Source organism: Protopterus annectens, chromosome 6.part0, assembly GCF_019279795.1.
Source record: "Protopterus annectens isolate FY-2018-M chromosome 6.part0, PAN1.0, whole genome shotgun sequence".
NCBI lineage: Eukaryota > Metazoa > Chordata > Ceratodontiformes > Protopteridae > Protopterus > Protopterus annectens.
Window position 1 is genome coordinate 1,864,488,532 of NC_056737.1, and position 21,702 is coordinate 1,864,510,233.

The window sequence follows — 21,702 nt, forward strand, 5'->3', positions numbered from 1 at the left end:
CCAGGTACCTGAATTAAGTGAAGAAGGCCTTGTGAGTGTCCAATGTGTCTGGTGCATTTGTCCATTAGAAGCGGGCCTGACATAAATACACGAGTGATTGTAGCTGTCTGCTAGTACAGATGACAGATGCCTTCCCTATCTGGGATTGTGCTCTATCATATAGTAGCTTCCTCCTTTTGTTGTATAGTGTATTAATGGCCAGGGTCCACCAGACAGGTCCCCTGCCATTGGAGGAGCGAGTCTAGGTGTTATTTTGGATAGCACAATCCACGCAGTCCACTAGGTGTCCATAGACTGTGTATGTAAAGGATTCAGCAGTCTGAGCCATACTTACCACTGACCCAGGGTCTCTGAAGGATACCACCATGGTATGGAGAAGTGTGACATTTGCTTTTGGGAAGTTCACCAAGGTTACCCAGGATGGGTGTGGGGACGGGATATGGATGCCCAGTGAGATAAAGTACATTCTGTCCTTAGCAATGAGGGGTATATCGCAGGTGTGGAACATAGAGTCCCCATGTTGGTGATGATCATGTCCAATATGTTGTCCCCTCTTGTGGGTGTGGTGACCGGTTGTGCCATAGCATATGAGTTTACAAATTGTAGCAACTGTTGGACGAGGGTGTTAGGGCCTGAGTACTATCCCCAGTCAATGTGTGTGTATTTGACATCACCCAATATAATGGTGTTTGGGGAGACCATCATATTGTCCAGTGTTCCCCGGAAAGACGAGTGTGGTTGCTGAGTTTGTGACAGTGGTCTGTAGCAGGCAACAAACCAAAAAGCAGATTTGCACAATGTTAGGTGCATATGTATGGTCTGTGATGCTTTGTGCAGTGCTACCAACCCGGAGGTATGTGTATCTGTGATATATATGGATGCTCCCCCTATTTGTGTTGGCCATTCTGAGTTATGTGGTCAGAAAGCATGGTATGAAATATAACCTGGTAGTGCTGGTGTGCATGTGGGAGCTGGAACTATGTGTCTGTTAGTGCACAGATATTGCTATTCTCCATACTGAGGAGATTCCTGAGTGTGGTCAACGTGAGGGTAATACATTTGGTGTTGAGCAGCATTACCCTCAGTGTCATGTACTCTGTAATGTCTATGGAGGTGGGTCTGTCTTTTGAGCCCCGCTTAAATAAGGCAGTATGGTGGCAGCAAGTGTCTTAGCCAGTATTCAAAAGTCCAAGGGTGACAGGTGCAAGCTGTCCATAAGGAAGCTATGTGGTATGTCGAGCATGCCACCCCAGGCAGACAGACACTGTATCCCCTTTGAATAACACCAATATGTTAGCCAACTGTTAAACGTGATCAGTTTGTTGGTATACTGAGACATCATACTTGGTGAGTGTAAGATGCTAGACAAGGTCAGGGTCATACTGGCCTGGGCTACATGATCAGAGAGTTCCTCTAGGTATCATGTCATGTGGTCCAGGGAGGAACGTCTGAGGTTGTGCGCACCAGCATGGACAATGATGGAGCCAGTCCAGGACTTGCTTTGTTGTGACCTGAGTGCATGTGTTATGTGGCGGATCCTGGCACCTGAGAGACAGCTCAAAGTGACTATTCCCTTGTTTGGCCTGGTGAGTGGGACGTCAGTGTTTCTGACATTAAGTGTCACCTATTACAAGTGTATCAGGTGTGTTGTTTAGCCCAAAGGGCACTGACTGTGTGGCACACTGACATTGTGAACTATGTGATAAGTGGGTATTGTAGTGGGGTAGCAGTTGTTTGTGTGTCTGCTTTGGAGGTCTCTGCTGCTTAGGCAGAGTGTATGTAGAGCCTCCGGGTATGTGTATGTGCGATAATGTGGTTTGATTGCTGTCGCTATCGGTGTATGTGAGACTGATATGTGGTGTGTATGGTCACCTTCACCACCTGATAGACCATGCCAGTCATGGGTCGAGAGAGCTCAGCCTCCTGTATGTCAATATTGTTGCATCTCTCACATATATCTGAGTGGGTTGGGAGGAGGAGAGGGTTGTCTGTGTACATGAGGCAGATGTGACATTGTGTCATAACCACAATATTCACTAGCTGGACTGGAGAGTACACACAAAACCGACCCCTCGACATGCCAGTATATTATGATGACATACTCTGTAGCCTGATCACAAAGGATCAGTAGGGTGTTAAGTGTGTAAAAAAAAGGTTTGTTGGTGTTTTGTAAAGAGTAGCTGACAAGGAGTCCAGACTGAGAATCATAACATGTCCTTCAGCTATGTCATAAATAGTAATGTACACTCATATATGTCCTGAGTCAGGGCCAACTGCACCTTACTGACAATGCCGACATCCTGTCAGACAGGCCCATATATACATACCCACCTCCCACTGACGATAGTCCCTGACATCATACCAGGAGATATCACATGTAGAATGGCTGACCAGCTCTCCTCAAAGCCAAAAGCATGGCAGCAATTGGATTACAATGTTTCCCAATATGTGTCATGCATGCACTACAGAATAAACAGACCCTGCACCTGAACAGTCTGTTGAGCCTCACCCACTCCACAGGGTCTGGAACCATTGAATGTGTTACAGCAACATATGGCACTCCCCACAAGTGTGGGTGCACACCACACCATGGGAAGTATAGTCCAGTAAGCCTATAAAGTCTGATCTGCAAGGCCATGGAGTGCACCATGGCGAAAGTCATAAACAGAGCTATTGGAAGCTGACAAACACACAACCCTACCAACTGTGGTATGTTCATGTGCAGATCATCATTCCCAAACATGCTACACTGTTTGCAAGGCAGCCACCCAGGAAAGACATCACTGAACAGAGCTACACATGTCCCACATAGACTTTGCATAGCTCTTCATCAACATCACAGACACATGTCGTATCCACAAAACCAACAATCTGTGCATAAATATGTGTTGACATATGAAGGGATGTCAATGTGTCCACAGATAGATCACACAAGGTGCGACTCACAGGGTCCTGCTCAAGCTGTTGATACCTGCTGACCCACATGGATCATTCCTGGGATTGCATAAAAGAAAGTGCACACACATTTCCATGTCCAGTCTGATGATGTCAGCATCCTACAAATATACCAGGAGAACAGAAACCACCTGGTAAAGCATATAGCATGCCGTGTTAATGCGTATTTCTCTAATATCATAACATAGTTAGGTAGGGGTTTGAATCGTGCAAGCGCTGTTAGTGTATGTGGGTGTGTGTGTATGTGTGCGATTTTCTTTGAGAGGAGTAGTCTTTTTGGAGACTGAGAAAACACATTAAACGAGGTACATCCCTCTTTGGAATGTCTGATGATGTCAATATCCTACAAATATTCAAGGAGAACAGAAACCACCCACTAAAGTATATAGCGTGCCATGTTAATGCGTATTTCTCTAATATCATAACATAGTTAGATAGGGGGTTTGAATTCTGCAAGCGTTGACAGTGTGTGTGTGTGTGAATTCCTTTGAGAGGAGTAGCCTTTTTGGAGACTGTGAAAACACATTAAAAGAGGCACATCCCTCTTTGGAATGTCTGATGATGTCAGCATCCTACAAATATATCAGGTAAACAGAAACCACCCAGTAAAGCATACAGTGCGCTGTGTTAATGCGTATCTCTCTAGTATCATAACATAATTAGGTAGGGGTTTGAATCCTGCAAACGCTGAGTGTTTGTGTGTGCTACAGGCGGTCAATGCAGGGTGGGTTTTGGTTTTACTACAGTATGACATATGATTAAAACAGTATGTGCATTGCACATATCGGGTATCTGCATGGCAAGTAAATATGTGCACATGTGACCTCAATCAGTACATAGGTGTGAAGCCTGCATACTACATGAATACATTTGTTTCCTTCGACAGATTGTGCCGCTGCTTCTCAGATCATTGGTCACATATGTATGTATGCGACAAGCCCAGCCACTGTAGTGATCTGTGGCCAAGGTCGTCTGTGCCACACACACCCATGACACGTACTATAGAGTACTGTGAGTGAGGGTAATTGCCTGGGTATATGTCAGACATGTTCATACACAACAACGAGTGGCAGTAATGGACAGCCATTATAGGTGTACAACAGCCCTGTGGATATGCATGCAGGCCCTTAATGTGTTATGTGAAACACTGATGGACCCCACAATACCTATGGATATATGGATACCAAGGGACAGATGACATAACACGTGTCTGTCTGTACACATTGGTACCCAACATACATGTTGAGGGCTACCACCTATGTGGTACTGTCGGGATAGTATGTCTAGTAAATGTAGTTGACTATGCCATAGCCAGCTTATGACTATACAGCATGTATTGGACAACAGGTATCTGTCTGTATGATACCCTTGTGTAGGATATGCGTCCCATCCAGGGAATGCAGTGTAGGCCAATGCATGCATTTCCAGATGTGGATGGACATATCCCTAGTGTGTTTGCATGTACCTAAGAGGGCTATATGCCACACAGGTGTGGTCCCAGGAATGTGTGGTGGTCAATACCACTGGTTACTGTTATAGTATAGTACCGGAAGGATCCAACTGTTACTGAGTTCCCTACAACTGTGTGTCATTTGTCAGGACATCATCTAATGATTGGTTATAGTCATGCTGTTGAGATGGTGTATACTACCAGACTGCAGATCATTGACAGATATCAAAAGTATCACCCATAGCATAGTGTCAACCCATGTCATATGCACATGTGTACCCATGTTAGTACATATCTGTAGTAGAATGCATACTGGCCATCGAAAGATACCATGAAATGTTAACAATGTGTACAACAGGGGATGTCGCACGTCCCACGTGTCCACTATGCACGTACATGCAGACAGTGCGCACACACCATGTTCACAGATGTACACCTGCTAATTTGTAATGCACACATCACACATGTACTGTCCACTCACTAAAATATGCTGGCAACACTGTACACTTCAGCTAAGTGGCACGAGTGGACAATACATGCTCAGACCTAACACTGGTGTAAACAATACTACAATGACTATCAGAGCTGTGATGCATAATGCCTGCTCAGATTTACATACAAGGATATCAGTACACTTTCCTTTTGGCAACTTGCTACTATTGCTACACTGCTATAATGTCACCCTGTGCATCAGAACCATGTTAGCCTATCCCTGCATCAATGTTACAGATGACAGGAGGTGGAACAGGTGTCATTATATGCACAGGGTGTGTTGTTGGTTTGCCAGAGCCCGACACTGACCCATCCAATCGACATGTGTGTGTGTGTGTGTGTGTGTGTGTGTGTGTGTGTGTGTGTGTGTGTGGGACAACAGTACAGCATGGGCCAATCTTGATGTAATGTGTGTGTGTATGTGTGAGCCCTAGTTGTTTGGTTAATGTGTGTGTGTCTGCATGCACACAACTCCACCATGTGGCTGCCATATACGGGTGGTTGTGGGACAGCCACAGACTGTACCAGCTAGGCCATACAGATCACTGTCTCTGGCCATGGACACAGTTCCTGTGCCTGGCAGGGGTGCTACGGGCAGTATCTGGTACCAACCCTGACTGGGTGCTATCATCAGAGGCAGAGGTATGATGACAGGACCCATGTCCCTGCTAGGACTGGCCAGTGCCACATGCATGTGGTTTAGTAGGACAGTCAATGGACAGGCCAGCCCCAGCATTGCTGGGGCTGGTACTGCCACTATGGGAGTGGCTGTGATCTGTGGTCCATCCGCGACGACTGCCAGCTGATGCTGTTGCTGGCATGCGTCCTCGTCGGCTTCCCATCCGTCCCGCATGGTCCTGGCTCATGGCTAACACATTGTGGAGGACATCTAATGTCTCCCTCCAATGGCTATCAATGACCTCGGTGTAATTCCAGATGGCACCGGCAAGGTCACTGATGCTGTCATTGATAGCAGAGTAATGGGCCCTCTGCGCCCTTAGTCCCTGTCGGGTGTACTGTTCCATACATGCCTGTGCCTGCATTACAGCCCGGAACATACTGGAGGTTGTAATACCTCTGGGGCATGTCTGCCAGGGGCAATACAACCAGTGGTGCTCCCCCGAGAACCCCTGGACATTTGCCTATGTGGTACTATTCCAGTAACCAGCTATGGCTGCTGTGAGGGGATGCATGTGCCATGGGTACCACACTCTCCTGGTCAATGCCGACTGTATGCTGTCCCTCAGCTAAGACCATTGGTGATGAGGGATGTATTGGCAGTATGAGTGTGCACATAGATGGGGTTGAACGCTGTGTACTGTCGATTGATGGACCAACGACAGACCCGGACAGACCTTCCTGTGCCACAATACATGTCTTCATCATCTCCACTATTAGTGGCAGTGACATCAGGTTCCCTGCTGCATTCAGACACCCCTAACTCAGCACCTGTGGAAGGAAGACAGGAAACACACTTCACAATCTGTACATGATGTTAGCACACAAGCACACATGCATACATGAACACATGCACACATGCACACATGCACACATGAACACATGCACACATGAACACATGAAGACATGAACGCATGCACACATGCACACATGCACACATGAACACATGAACACATGCACACATGCACACATGAACACATGCACATATGCACACATGAACACATGCACACATGCACACATGCAGACATGAACACGTGAACACATGCACACATGCACACATGAACACAAATACACTGCTCACCACAACACATACACACACACACACACACACACACACACACACACACACACACACACACCAGCAATCCAACACATACACAATAGTGGGTGAAGGTGGGTGACAGTATCACAAGGCAAACAGTCACCTAACATGTGTCAGCATGCAGAATACGTGTTGCTCAAGACCATGAAGTGCAAGTGTAGACGGCCCTATTTAATGACATTATACATGGCTGTGATGCATGTGTGTAGTTGTTCAGTGATTGTCTACACCCTGGAACACAATGAGTGGCATGACAACACAAGAAGTATTAAATGGTATACATACCATGGCTGCATGTGTTATCTGTGTAGCAAATGCATGCAATGTACAGACATGGGATGAGTGGTGCATGTAGATGTGAAAGAATCCCAATGGCATGCTGTACCTGAACTGCAGTGCCATGTTTATGTCACTATTACACAGCCACTGTGTACATGGGTGTGTGGTGCCCAATAGGGAGCATTGCCTAACATGACTGTGTTATGTGTTGAAGAGTGTTGCACAGCCCCATGATAGGCCTCTACCCCTGAGGTACATCATGTGTGTGTGGATGACATGTGGGATACTGAGGTGTGACCTTACAGCGGGTGTGTGGTTACACCATATGTAACATATATTTGTGTACGGCGTATGATAAACGTGTTATGTTGTGTACAGGTGTTGCAACTATGCCTATCCAATGTGCAGTACGGGGTTGCCACAACTGTGTCTTATGCTCTGTGTATTGCATGTCAGTGAGGCAGCTACTGACATTACTGAGCTGTGCAACGTCTTACAGCAAACATGCACGGCATGCATTATGCATAGGTGTATTACGTGTACATGGCCTACACCTCACCTATGACATGCATATTTCATTACCAACATTGCAGTTATAACACACTCACCAGCATGGATCGGCTGCCCTGCTGTCACACCAGAGAGACCTACGAGAATATGAGAGAGTTCGTCAGTGGCCACAACTGTGGCATTGCTACAGTGGGTATGCTAAACTGCAGTACAACAACAGTCACAGGTGTAGAGATATTATTCAAAATATCAGGATTGCACAACACTAGGCAGCAGAACTGCTAAACGCACAGTACACATCTCACGTAGACATAATCTAACAATACAGTTAACTGTCATCTACAGATAGAGCATGTTACCTGCTTGCTCCAGGTGGACATGCTGGGTGGCTTCGGCATCCATGACAACACATGTCAGAGGTTGATGTTGCTGTTGTCCAGGAGCCACCATGCTTAGGCGCAGCTCCTCCACTCTGGTAAGGGGGGAAGAATGGCCACCCCACCACCTGTGGCAAGCTGTTGTCTTTGGATATCAGACACATGCCGCCGGACATGTCTAATTAAATCACTGCAGTGATGGGGTACCTGCTCATATGTCTGGTAATGCATGCCTATGTCATTTACCTGATGAACAAGTTCCTGCCACAGTGCAGTCCGCTCCTGCTGGTGCTGGCTGCTTCTGGAGAACAGCATCGTGTACTGCTGCAGTAGGCTTTGTAGTATCACCTCTTCCTCATCCGCTGTGTACGATGGATTGCGTTGGTGGGCCATCTGGCTGAAAAAGATATGAACAATATGTGTGAGTGAGTCCTGTGGCACACTTTACACCTTTAACCACAGATATCACTTTACTGACATATATACCATCCTATTGTCTGTCAGAGGTTCAATACCACTTATTGATTCTCAGGCCACAACTAACTAACAGTGCCTGGCACACTTTATATATCACACCACTATACAACAGTACCCGACACACTGTTTGTGGCACATCGCACAACCTCAAGACAAGAGTGTATATCACACCAATGCACGAACAGAGATGTCATCCATTGCAATGGATGTAAAGTACAGGTACAGTAGTACCAGTCAACCATTCTAGTCATTGATGCCATAGCCCTGCCTAACAGATGTGTACAGTTGTTACGATAGGTGGCATACTGCTGTAACAGAGTATATATGTTGCTGGATACACATGTATACCCTGTAACACTCATATGATTGCAGTCATTGTACAGGCATGATTACACACACATCAGACAAACATACAGCACACCACTGTATGCCAACACAGATGAGCATTACCTGTGTACCACACAGTACTGTGTGCCACTACTTACACATCCTTATGCCTGTGTTTGTCCTCTGTGCAAACTACAGCAAACACACATGACAGTGTTTCCAAGCAATGTGAACGCACACCATACTGTGCTGTTTAGGCCTTCAGCTTCTGGTAGTACTACGGTTCATATGGGAGTTGGATTCACCAGCAGTACCACTCACTAAGCATACATGTATTGCTTTAGCCTACAATGAGACACCACATTCGTCAACAAGGAACTATGTCACATCATATGCTGTAATACTATGTCTGCCTAACAGTACATTACACATCATTTGCTGTCCTCAGAGCTAGGATAGACACTACCATGTCAGATACAACTTCACACTAAGCTATCACACCTTTACAGACCTTGCACACATTCCGCGTTACACTTATTCAACCTCACATAGAAGGTATTGCATTAAGTACATGTGTGAGTGCATAGTATCATAGGTAAGTAATATGCTGTTGGCCCTAGGGCCAACGGCAGCCTAGCCATATGCTACCCTGGCCTTTGACACACATGTACTTTGATTTCACTTGCCCCTGCCAAACAGAACCACAGAGGTGTTTCCTGGGGTGTATTACCAATCTCCCACACAATAATCAGGGGTATTTATGACAACTGCTAATGAGGAGCCTTGTTTGCTATTGCTAGGTGGTCTATTCCGGTGTATGGCATATCTCTGAGATGGGAACCTATCCCTCCAGCATGTGCTGTTTAGTGAGCTGACAAGGTTTAGGGCCCTAGAGTGTGTATCCCAGAGGGATTGTGATATGTTGCCATGGTGGTTGTCACCCAGGTATGGGTGTAACATACCTCTGTATGTCCAGCAGAGGTCACCTCTGTGTGGCCAGTATGTGATACAGTGTAGATGTGGTTTTGTGAGTCAGTCTGCATAGGGCATCTGTTTGCGGTCAGTATTACCCTTTGGGAGGTATGTCTATCTCCTTTTCACCTGGTGTAGTTGTGATGTCAGGTATATACCACACAGGGCATTGTGATAAGTAGAGGTGAACACTGCCCTATATTTCTATAGATGACACACCTGTTGTCATGACACATAACACACAGACTGATTACAGGTGTAGTGTGGCACTGTCTTCATCAAAGCGGAGGCTACTGTCCACCTGTGTCCCATGTTCCCTTATCACACCTTCACTGTTAGGTAGATCTCTACCTATGTGGTAGTTAATGGGTACAGTGTTTTGTTAAGGAGGAATGGCACTGCAGTATCAACACTTGTCTACAGTCCATGCCTTGGTCACCACACACCTGTTGCAATACGTATGACCCCGTGTCACTCTGTCTCTCCCTCTCTCTCTCTATATGGCTATATGCATATCTATACACATACATGTACACATCCATTGCTGTACACATGGATGTACATATAGGCACATGTACAGTCCACCTTCCATGGTGGAGATATCACTTATGCGACAGTTGAGGGATGTACAGTTATGTGATTATATTGCACAGTGTTGTGCAGAATGAATGTGGGTGTCCTCAGCCCATGTAACATTAGCAGGCCTCACTGGCTGTAACACAGCAGATCTGACAAATCAGTCCCACAGCATTTAACCACCACATGACATATATCAGCACTGCATGCTGTTTTCTAGGCCACACAATACGACCTACATAGATATATGCACATATCAACCTTCAACGATAGATAGCTGTCCACCCTTCACTAACAGTTGCAGTATGTCCCTTGCCCTATGCACATGTGCAGATACAGATAGATATGTACTGCTGCCACATATGGATGATTTGCAGTGTGTAGAGTACTCTTCAGGAGCATCTACTACATGCCAACACATACATGTGAGTTACATACCTTACCTTTATATTTCCCTGCTCCGTGTGTTACAGTTTTGTAGGTTTTTATTTTTTTATTTTTTTTTTTTGGTTGTTTGTTTTAGGTTTTCCCCCTCTATTTTGGTTTATGTCTCAGTTTCTCTCTCTGTTGTGTCTCTGTCCCTGTCTGTGTCTGTGTCCGTGTCTCTCTCTCTCTCTCTCTCTCTCTATCAATCTCCCACTATTCAGTAATTGCATGCAGCCTGATGTGTGGTGATTGCATTACTCACTGTGATTGCAGCCCACTGCTATAAAATGCTAGGTTAGGTAGGCGTAGCCCTTTCAGCTGTCCAAGGTGGGGCCCATGCTTGTTTGCTCTGGACACCGTTGTGTCAGTCAAAAGGTTGGTATATGTCTCTTATCTGAAGCTAGGGTTGTAGCCAGTTATATGCATGTTGTACTCAAACCTGAATGTTGCTGCTTCCGGTACACACTTCTCAGTGTAGACATGTACTCACCCCTCCAAATGTTAACACAGGATACATGGGAGTATGTACTTTATTTCTGACTTACACAATTAACTGCCATACAAATGTGGTAATTGCACTGTATTCCTGTGGCCAGTATTTATCCTGGTCTGATACTGTGTGGTGTTTGTAAGGTGCCACTGTAACATTATTCCCTGCTAGGATGGCTGGTTCTCCTTACACAGTCATGTCATGCAATTCCACAACAACTGCTGGTAAAGACCCACAGAACAGGATTTGTGTTATACCATTCCTGATTTCCATTTACATTCCCTCATTGTAATGCATGATATATTTATTTCAGAACCAATTTATTTGTATATCTGTTGTGGCTTAGTGGTAATTCATGCAGTCTATTGTGTCAATGGTCTGGGGTTCAAGACTGGCGGAGGTTTTTTCTTTTGGTGCTCAGCAGAACAAGGGTCCTGCCATAGAGTGACTAAGGCACTTTTAAGCAGTTGTAAGTGGGTTTGCACAGGTTTGCGCGATGCTTAGCTAAGCGCACACATGCACACACTCGCTTAAACCAGCTTACTACTGCTTAAAAGTGCTTACTCCTACTAACCCCCACACTAATTTATTTTAAAGAAAATGGTGAGATAGGAAAGTGGTGAAAAAGGGGGCACAAAGAAGGACAGACAGTAGGTAAACAAGCTCAGGATGTGCAGGACGGGTGTAGGGGAGGTCCATAGCTGCCCATTTCTTTACCAGCAACAGCTGTGCATATGCAATAAATTTGGAGTGATATTTGTAACTTTCCACCCCTAGGAGAGGAGTGAGGACAACAAAGTAAGTTGTACTGACAAATATAATTATCAATTTACATGTCCAATAGACATGTGTGCGAAATGGGCAGCTATGTATGGGGCATAATTTCTTTGTGGGTACAGATTGCCTATTTTTTTTTTTTCAGGTGAGAGTGGGAAGTGAGGTAGAGGAAGTAGGTATGTCTGGGGAGGTAGGTTGGGGAGGTAAACAGACAAGACAGACAAGATGCATACAGGGGTGGTGTATGACACATGGGGTGGGTGAACACAATTGATGGGGTTGGATGTTCGGAAATCGCAAGCCCATGAGCCCACAGATGGTAACAGTGGTACTGAGATCCCCACCCATAGGCAGTCACTACTGCACCTTCACAGCCCCAAGGGTGGCTGTGCTGGGGGCTGCATAGGACGGGCAGGCTCACCAGTGAGATGCGCCACTCTCGCCTTGAGCTGGCGTAGGGGATCAGCAACTGAAAGCTGGATCTCCCTACGCACCACAACCCAGACCCTTTGAAGGGTGACAGGTGGCCCTTCTCCACCCACGCTTGCTTGGGGGGGACGAGCCGCATCCCCTGCAGTGCTTCCACCTGAAGGTGGCACAGGACCAATGGAGGAGGGGAGCCCGGGCTGGGCACCGGACCTGCTGTTGCCAGGTGCACTCGCGAGCTGAGGAGGGACAGGTGGGTCCGCTGGGACCGGCCTTCCCATATGTTCTGTGATTAGGTGTGTTTAATTACAACATAAACAACAGCATTCCAGATTAGTTGTAACAGCATGCAGTAATATTCCCATTAACCCAATACACCAAGGTTCCGACAGTTGAACAGCAAGCATAACACATGCATATATTGAACCACAGCAGATATTCCAACAGCATGCAGGGATGTTTGGTAGCAACAGGCCAGCATGGTTGTGGTGTTTAACCAGGGCACATGCATCAACGTGAATGCAAATATTTATAGAACAATAGGACATATGTCCCAACAAATATTTAAGATTACACATACCCATTGAGGTGTGGAATTGCATGGTTTATGCACATACAGTAGGGTGTAGAAAAAAACCTTGGTTAACATCTTATAATTATCTTTTAGTCTACACTACATTCTTAGTGACTGCAGGTGTATATCCCCTACATGTATTATTGCACTTGCCACCATACATTAGGTTGTGTAATGGGTTTGGCTAGCTCAATATATGTCTGACCTATATCTGACATACTAACTGTCCAGGATGCAAATGTTACTGCTACATATTTCTTGATTGCATTTCTATTTCTTTATCTACATATCTGGGATGTTTTCACATGACATTTTCACTTCGATTTGTATAGAACGCTGCATTTCTTGATACACACTCACATTTCTGGGAATAAAATAACATGCTACATGTGTGCCAGATTTACTTATGCATGCCAGCCAGTAACTGACTGTTGCAGACTGTATATATGCTTCACAGCTACTAGCACTTCCATCACCCACTTTATATGGGACTGCACAACTCTGGGTTGCCAGCACTTTTTCAAACAGTGCTATTTGTATAATGCAAGGGCACAACAATATTTCAAACTCTGTGACACAGACACACTCCGGGTTTTAGACCTTTATTAATGGCATTACACACTTTTCCACAAGCTCACTCCTTTATTTGTTTTAACGGTGCATATGGCAGACATGTTCAAGACATATTATACCTTTATTAATAGGTTAGAACACTCTTTTTTCAGGCTCACTCACTTATTTTATATAACAGTGCCTGCACAGATAGTATTCCAGACATATGTTACCTTTCTTAATGGGTTACTACACTCTTTTTCTGCCTCTCTGACATTTTTATCTGACAGTACATGTAGATGACTTATTCAGGCAATTTTATGGTTATATTATTGGACTACAACACTTTCTTTCATGCTCTCTCCCATATTTTATATAACAATACATGCAGAATAATCACTAACCTGTCTGGTGGCGTAGCCTTAGCAGCCTATCAGCATAGGCTTGCTGATTCACAGCACGGTCATCTGCAGCTGTAAAGTAAATGAAGGGATATTGAGACATACCTATCCATTATACATACTCAATTATCAATTCTTACATACTGCATTCCATGGCTACATACTCAGTTCTGGGGCATTCTGCATCCCACGGGCCTCCTGTATCCATTGGCTCAGGCGGTCCTGCTTCCATCTCTTCAGGTCTGCATGGTGGTGATGGACCTGCTCACCAGTCCGAGGAGCGCCTGTGGCACTGGTGAGGTCATCAGCTAACCGGTTCCAAGCCTCTGCCTTGTACTCTGTCCCTTGGAACTGGTCCTGCAGGAGTCTTGACTCATGACGGTGGACAAGGAGCCAAACCATGTATTTCGACTCCTCGATGCCCCAACATTGTGCTCGGAAGCGTGTTCCCTCTCCGACACCAGCCATTCTAACTGCACATGTGAGCTACAATTAGTTACGGCATGTATTCCTGCCTATGGGGCATAAATATGCCACATCTCCTGCACTTTTTTGTGATTGGCCGTTTTTTTAAATTCTCGGCTGACAGGAGAACTGCTTAGTAATGGTTAAACTACCATTAGTAATTATATGTATGTTAACAGTGGCTGTTTTCCCTAAGTTGTCATGGCTTAGTGGTTCTGTACTTTGCTTGTGATGCACAGAGTCCTGGGTTCACACCTTGTCATTCATTTTATTTTCATACTGTCCAGACAGGCTAGGGGGTGTGGCTGCATTTAAGCAACTTTGCTCTACGTTGCTCCTCAGTGATCTTTGGTGCTCTGGTTGGGGCGACACGCACGTCCGCGCAAACACATTGCGCTGGTTAAAGCGCTATTCCGCTATGGGCACCTCTATTGCGCTGGGTTAACCGTTATTAAACTATGGGTACCTCTATTGCGCTGGGTTAACCGTTATTAAACTATGGGTTCCTCTATTGTGCTGGGTTAACTGTTATTAAACTATGGGCAACTCTATTGCACTGGGTGAAGCACTGCTTAACTGCAGGCAATTATATATCAGGGTCATTTAAAATATTTATTTTGTTCACTGATACATTGACCATTTCACTGCATTTTAGTACTATTTACACATATTTGTCTGGTATTATTTCATATACTGATTTAAAAATAAATATGAAGGGGAGTGGTGGGACTTGAACCGTGAATGCCTCTTCTTTGTGGAAACGCTCTACCATTACGATATTGCTATTTGTTGTGATTTGCATAAACATTCTTTCTTATGCTCTTCCATGTCAGAATTGCTAACTCTAGCTAAGCAATGGGCACACCTATGCACACATGCGCAAATACGTGCAGCTATTTTGGGGATTTAAAAAAATAAATTTAATGTTTTGCTTTTTATAACTGTGATGGGGGTTTACAATATCAGGGAGTGTGGTGTTGGGTGCAGGGACATTTGAGCGGACTCGCTCTTGTGTATTTGCTTTTACTTTTCAAACACTTGCAGGGGCGTGGACATTTAGACTGCTCGGCAGTCGGACATGCCCCCTGCTTTCTTACACGGTCCATGTATGACTTACAGTTGGGTCAGCGTGCCCTCGTGCATATTCATGGCACGCTGGCATCGTGCCATTCAACTGCAGCCTCCGAGTAAGACTTATTAAGTCTTACACGGAGGATTCGTGAATCCGAGGGAGTGTTTTTTCAGTAGTGGAGAAAATTCTTATACCAGAAGAAATTTAATGTCTTTTTTTTTTTGCAGGGAATACTAGTTGAGGTGTAATATTGTTCTGCTTAAGAAGCTTAATTATCCAAGTTTTCTTCCTGAGCTCCATAGTCTTAGATGAGTAATCACTGTGAAATATGATGGTTGATTGTCCATATTTAAGTGAAGCTTTTGACCATGCAGACTTTAGAACTAATTCTTTGTCCAAGCATGATAAAAAATTAACTATAATAGATCTGGAATTTGTAGAAGTACCTGGAAGTCCTTCTTTTCTGAATGATCTGTGCACTCGTTTTGTGCCATAAGAGAAACTTTCTTGTAAATTAAGCACTTTTGGGATCCAGGCTGTTAGAAAAGAAACCATATCATATCCTCTGATTTTTCTGGCAGACCAAAAATTCTTAGGTTATTCCTTCTCGCTCTGTTTTCTAAATCATCACGCTTTTCCAGCAACCATGAATTGTGTTTTTTTTTTTTTTTTTAGTGTTTCAGTTTGAGTTTCATACTCTTTAAGTCCATTATCTATATCAGATAGTGCATATTTAAGATCTGAAACTTCTGATTGAAGCTGTTGAAATTTATCTTTAAAGATATTGGTTTATGTACGGCTGTTTTCTTTAACTTCCTAGAGAGTTTCCTGAAAACTATCTATTTTAATAGATAGATCTTGAACAGTCGTCACTTGATGGAATTCTTTCTTAATAGCAGATTTGGAATGGTTGTTCTTAGAGTTGCTCATCTTTTCAGTATATAAGAACAAATCCCTTGTATAGTTTGACAGGACATTTTTCTGAAAAAATACTCCAAATTTTGGAATATAGTAGAGAGAGCATTTAGAAAAGTTATGAATATGAAAAATATAATAATTTTGTAATTTTCCTGTTAGAAATTATAAATTACTGGAGAGCTCTGAAAAGAGCTGTTGACACTTTGCCACATCTCCCATAGTGAAAATATCTTGATGTAGTGAAAGTTGAAAGTTCTCTTCACTGTATCACTCCTCGTCCCTCTCCCTTCGCCCCTTTGTCTTCACATCCCATAATTTGCCTGGTGTGGGAGGGGAGCACTGTAAAAGAGATTGACTTGTCTAACCCCAGTCTTTCAGATCTACTGGAAAGGGGAGCAGCAATCATCTAAGTCATCAAACAACTGCCTATCTAAAGAATTAATTGTGAGACCAGGGTTTTTTTACAGTCTGTCCAAGGTTAAAAACAGTTGCCAACCATGGGCAGTACCCAATATCCATCTCATTTTCTTTGTCTTTAGACATAGGAACATCTAAAAAGTGAATTTTTTTTAGGTATGTGATATGCTCTGTTTGTATAATCTTGTGGTTCCTCAAAAGTTTTTTTCTTTTTTTATGATAGCCTTAAATTTTTAATCTACCCTCAGAAAAACTTGTTCTTGTTCAGATCAAAAAGCAAGTTATCAAGAATGCTATTATTCAAAACAGTAATTTCATCAAAAAGAGTGTTAATTTGAGCAGTATTCAATTTGATAATAAAATTCAGCAGTTCAAAACCATGTCTATCAAAGAAACAAATCAACTCATTATGTTCAACACTGTTTATAACTAGTCCATTTGGACATTTAAAAAGTCTCAGTCCCTTATGGACTCTTTTTATGTTTAAACATTTAGATAAAAAGCAATTATCAACTTGCATACATTGAACATTTTTTTTCTTCAAATATCCTACTAAGGTGGCTAAACTGCCTTCCAGGGTCAGAAAAATGTCCTTATTGTAGTTCTTAGGAAAACCCTGATCTTGTTTAAACCAGTAATTCAAGTTCCTGCTACCAGCTCTCAAATCCACTTCAAACAATGGTGGATTAGAATGAAAATAAGCTGTTAAAGAAGATGGAATCACTACACAAGCACAGATGTAGACTTAGATTGTCCAAGGTCTTTGTCATCTTCTTGGGATGTACCAAGTTTTTCATTTCCACCTGTGACATATTAGAAGTCAGTACCTCCAGAGTGTTATTAAATAGAGTATACTGTTGGTAGATCATAGCTATTAATTGAGTGAGGTCATCCTGCTCTGAGTCTTTTTCTACTGTTCAAATAATTGAACAAAAAGGTGGAGAGCCACTGATTAAATGGGTCAGAGAATCCATTGTTGTTGACGCCTGGGGCATGGGGGGTGTTGAGGACTACCACATTCTAAAACACGTAAAAAGTAACCTCCATAGAAGAACATGTGTTCATGCAGCTCAAAAAAACAAAAAGTAACCAAATGAGTGGGGAGGTGATTGGGAAACATACTGCAGAATAAAGAGTTAATCTGACAATTGAGACTATATGCCTCTAACCCCCCCACCCCCACTATAAATGATCACATTTCATTGTTTCCATTTTTAAAGATGAGAGATAATCAGTAAAAACAAAATGAAAACTCCAGCAAAGCTAGAACTTCCACTGAGTGACCCCCCAAACCTCTTGTATCAGAAGCTCATGGGATATATGCAAATGACCCTTATGAACATCAGGTGTTTCAGCTAATTGTCGATCATTTGCATATATCCCATGTGCCTCTGATACAAGATGTTTGGGAGTTCACTCAGTGGAAGTTCTAGCTTTGCTGGAGTTTTCATTTTGTTTTTACTGATTGGTTTTTCAGTGACCTTCTCACTTATTATTTTAGTTTGTTGTTTGGGATATTTTTGCAGTGACCCTAATGATAATGGACATCAGCTGGGTATAACAGCCCTGTGTTTCTTATGCTTAGTCAAAAACTCTGCTTGTGCTGTGCTGACAAGGCTAAAATATGTATATACGCAGTTAGTGGGGTTTGTCTTTATTGGCCTGAAATTGTCCATTAAAATGATGAAACAAGTCATGGGTATTCAGAATTGCCAATTAGCTGAAACACCTGATGTTTCTTAAGGTTCATTTGCATATATCCCATGCACCTCCTATACAAGAGGTTGAAAAGGTCACTCAGTGGAAGTTTTAGCTTTGCTGGAGTTTTCATTTTGTTTATACTAAAGTTGAGAGAGAGAAAATTATATATATATTCCTAATGTAGACAAGTTGATCACTGTGTTAATCACTGGGTTTTTCTTGGTTATATTAAGTTGAATTATACTTTATATATATATTTTATATTTGTATTTAATATTATTTAACACTACATTTTATAATATAACTCTAAAACTGACAGTATTGGATATTTTATTTTCTTATAGTATATGAATAATGTTTTAACAAGATTAATGACATTTTTCTTTAAGGGTGTAAATATGTCACATGATTGGATTAATTAAGTGTTTATTCTGTTTAAAATTTTTTTGTCATAGTGCTGATGAAGTCTGACTATTTTATAGGATAAAAGTGCTTATAGGTCCATAGAAGGTTACTAGGCTAATGGAACTAGAGCCCTTACAAGCCTAACCACATTTATCTCAAGCTGCCCCAACTGTCATTGGTTAGTTGAGTGAAGTCTGCAGAGATAAGGGTCTATGATAGTTAGTACAGACTTCCTCTGTCCAGGACAGACATGAGTGCCACACCAGGAGTGAATTTTCAGTCACCCATCCATTGATCTAGGTGGCATTTGAAGAGGGTCAGGGAGGGTCTCTGTTTCACGGTTAACCTGAACTTTACCAGTATTTTGTGAAGTGTTTATTAAATTACTCAGTGGATATCCATATCTGGGAGTTTGTACTATCCTACAGTGGTCATTTGTTGAAATGTCTCTGGTTGGTACACTATGTGAGCTCCTTTTTGTCTACTGGTTGCTTTTTGAGCAGCACAGACACACGTTCTTCTATAAAGGTTATTAGAAGGAAAAAGGTGTTACTGCAAATATGTATTTTCGATGTTATTATAATGCAAAGGAAAGCATAAACATATCTGTACACAGAACCACATATGTATACAAATATATGTAATGTTTATGGGGTAACATAATTGTCTGTATAAATACATATATATATGCTTAAGTAGAATAATAATCTGCATATCTATGTCTGTAATATACATCTGCATGAGTACGCTTACAACCACTTGTTCTTGTACTTATACAGAGAACAAAAAATGCATTTCCATGCATTTTTGTATAGTATTATATTACCTTAAGAGCAGTTAATTACATGCAGAAAGTTTGTGTATGCCAGACAAATATTTATTAATATAAGACTTGTAAAATATAGTAATTTGTTACAAAATATTAATTGCATTTACAAGACGGCTGAACTCAGTCCAGACTACACCATAGTCAGTTTTGAGGCTGAGGAAGGAGGTGAGATTGTAAGTGGAAGTGAATATCTAGCACATAGTTAAGTGAGAAATAACCAGGAATATTACTTCTGTATACATTTTAAATTATCACCTTATATGTTTAGAATTCTTAAGGAATAAAGCTATTAAAGCACTCACATTTTAACAGCTAAGGAAATGAAAACTCCTATGACTTGCTACATTTGTGTGTGTGTGTGTGTGTGTGTGTGTGTGTGTGTGTGTGTGTTTGTGTGTGTGTGTGTGTGCATGTGTGTGTGTGTGTGTGTGTGTGTGTGTGTGTGTGTGTGTGTGTGTGTGTGTGTGTGTGTGTGTGTGTGTGTGTGTGTGTGTGTGTGTGTGTGTGTGTGTGTGTGTGTGTGTGTGTGTGCACAGTCTGGCTGAACACAGTTCACAGGCTATTACATGCAAAGCATAATATTTTAAAACACCATTCTATCAAAAGTGTATCAGTTTATATGTAACTTGCAGTAAAGAAAAGATTGACAAAGTATAAGAATTTGGATAGGACTACATTTTCAACAAACACATACTAAGCAAATGCTGCAGAGAATGGAATTCCTTGCAAATAAGTATTTGTCATAATAAGTGACATTAAGAGAAAATGGAACTTAAACAAGAATTGTCTTATCTTATCTGTTTGTAGCCAAGGAGCAGATTGACCTCAACAGGCAACAGGAGCAATGAAGAATGACAAGGCTGCTTGAAGAAGCTGGTAAGCATGTATAAAGGGGTGAATAGATTGTGTGTTTAACTGACATCATTAATATATATATATATATATATATATATATATATATATATATATATATATATGTCAAGTTGAAAACATCTAAAACCCATAACATCTAATTTTATAGCATCGAGACCAGAACATCTAAAACCGAAAACATCTAAAACCTATGACATTGAATTACATAACATCGAACAGTACAAATCACATGAAAATAACATCTCCTCCACATATAACAACCTATAATGACACCAAACTACCAAACACACTTTTTATTATGTTTCTGCAGGGGAGCTTGATACAGTGGGGTTAGGAAATTAACTTTTTCCCACTATAATGGAATCTTGGAGTTGGTATATTTAATTTATGGGGGGTGTAGTGGCGGAGCCCCCAAAATGGGGGGGGGGTGCAGGGGGCACCTGCCCCAGTCCCAGTGCAGAAACATAGCAAAAAGAGTGTTTGGTAGTTTGGTGTCATTATATGTGGAGGAGATGTTATTTTCTTGTGATTTGTAGTGTTAGATGTTATGAAATTCGATGTTATGGGTTGTAGATGGTTTGGGTTTTAGATGTTCTGTTCTCAATGTTATGAAATTAGATGTTATGGGTTTTAGATGCTTCAAAGTAGACCCATATATATATATATATATATATATATATATATATATATATATATATATATATATATATATATACATACATACATACATACATACATAGATATATGTATATGTTTATAAAGGGAACTAATTTATAAAGCATGGTAGTGAAGCACTAAAGTACAGTCAGTATATGATTGCAACCTACAGTGAGAGATACATCACTATGTAAGTACAGTATTCTGTCATTAACTGTTTTCACGTATATCTATATATCTATATCTGTATATATCTATATCACTCTGTATCTAAGGATATAAATATATATATATATATATATATATATATATATATATATATATATATATATATATATATATATATATGTATGGGGAACTAATTTATAAAGCATGGTAAGTAAAGAGTGCATTCACTACATTACTGCAACCAAATGTAAAATATATGTCAATATACAAACTTCAGTATTCTGTGTTTAACTGATTTTTTAAGATGCAAGCATTTTTAAAGGGGCTTTCAGTATAATATTGCAAGCAAATGTATG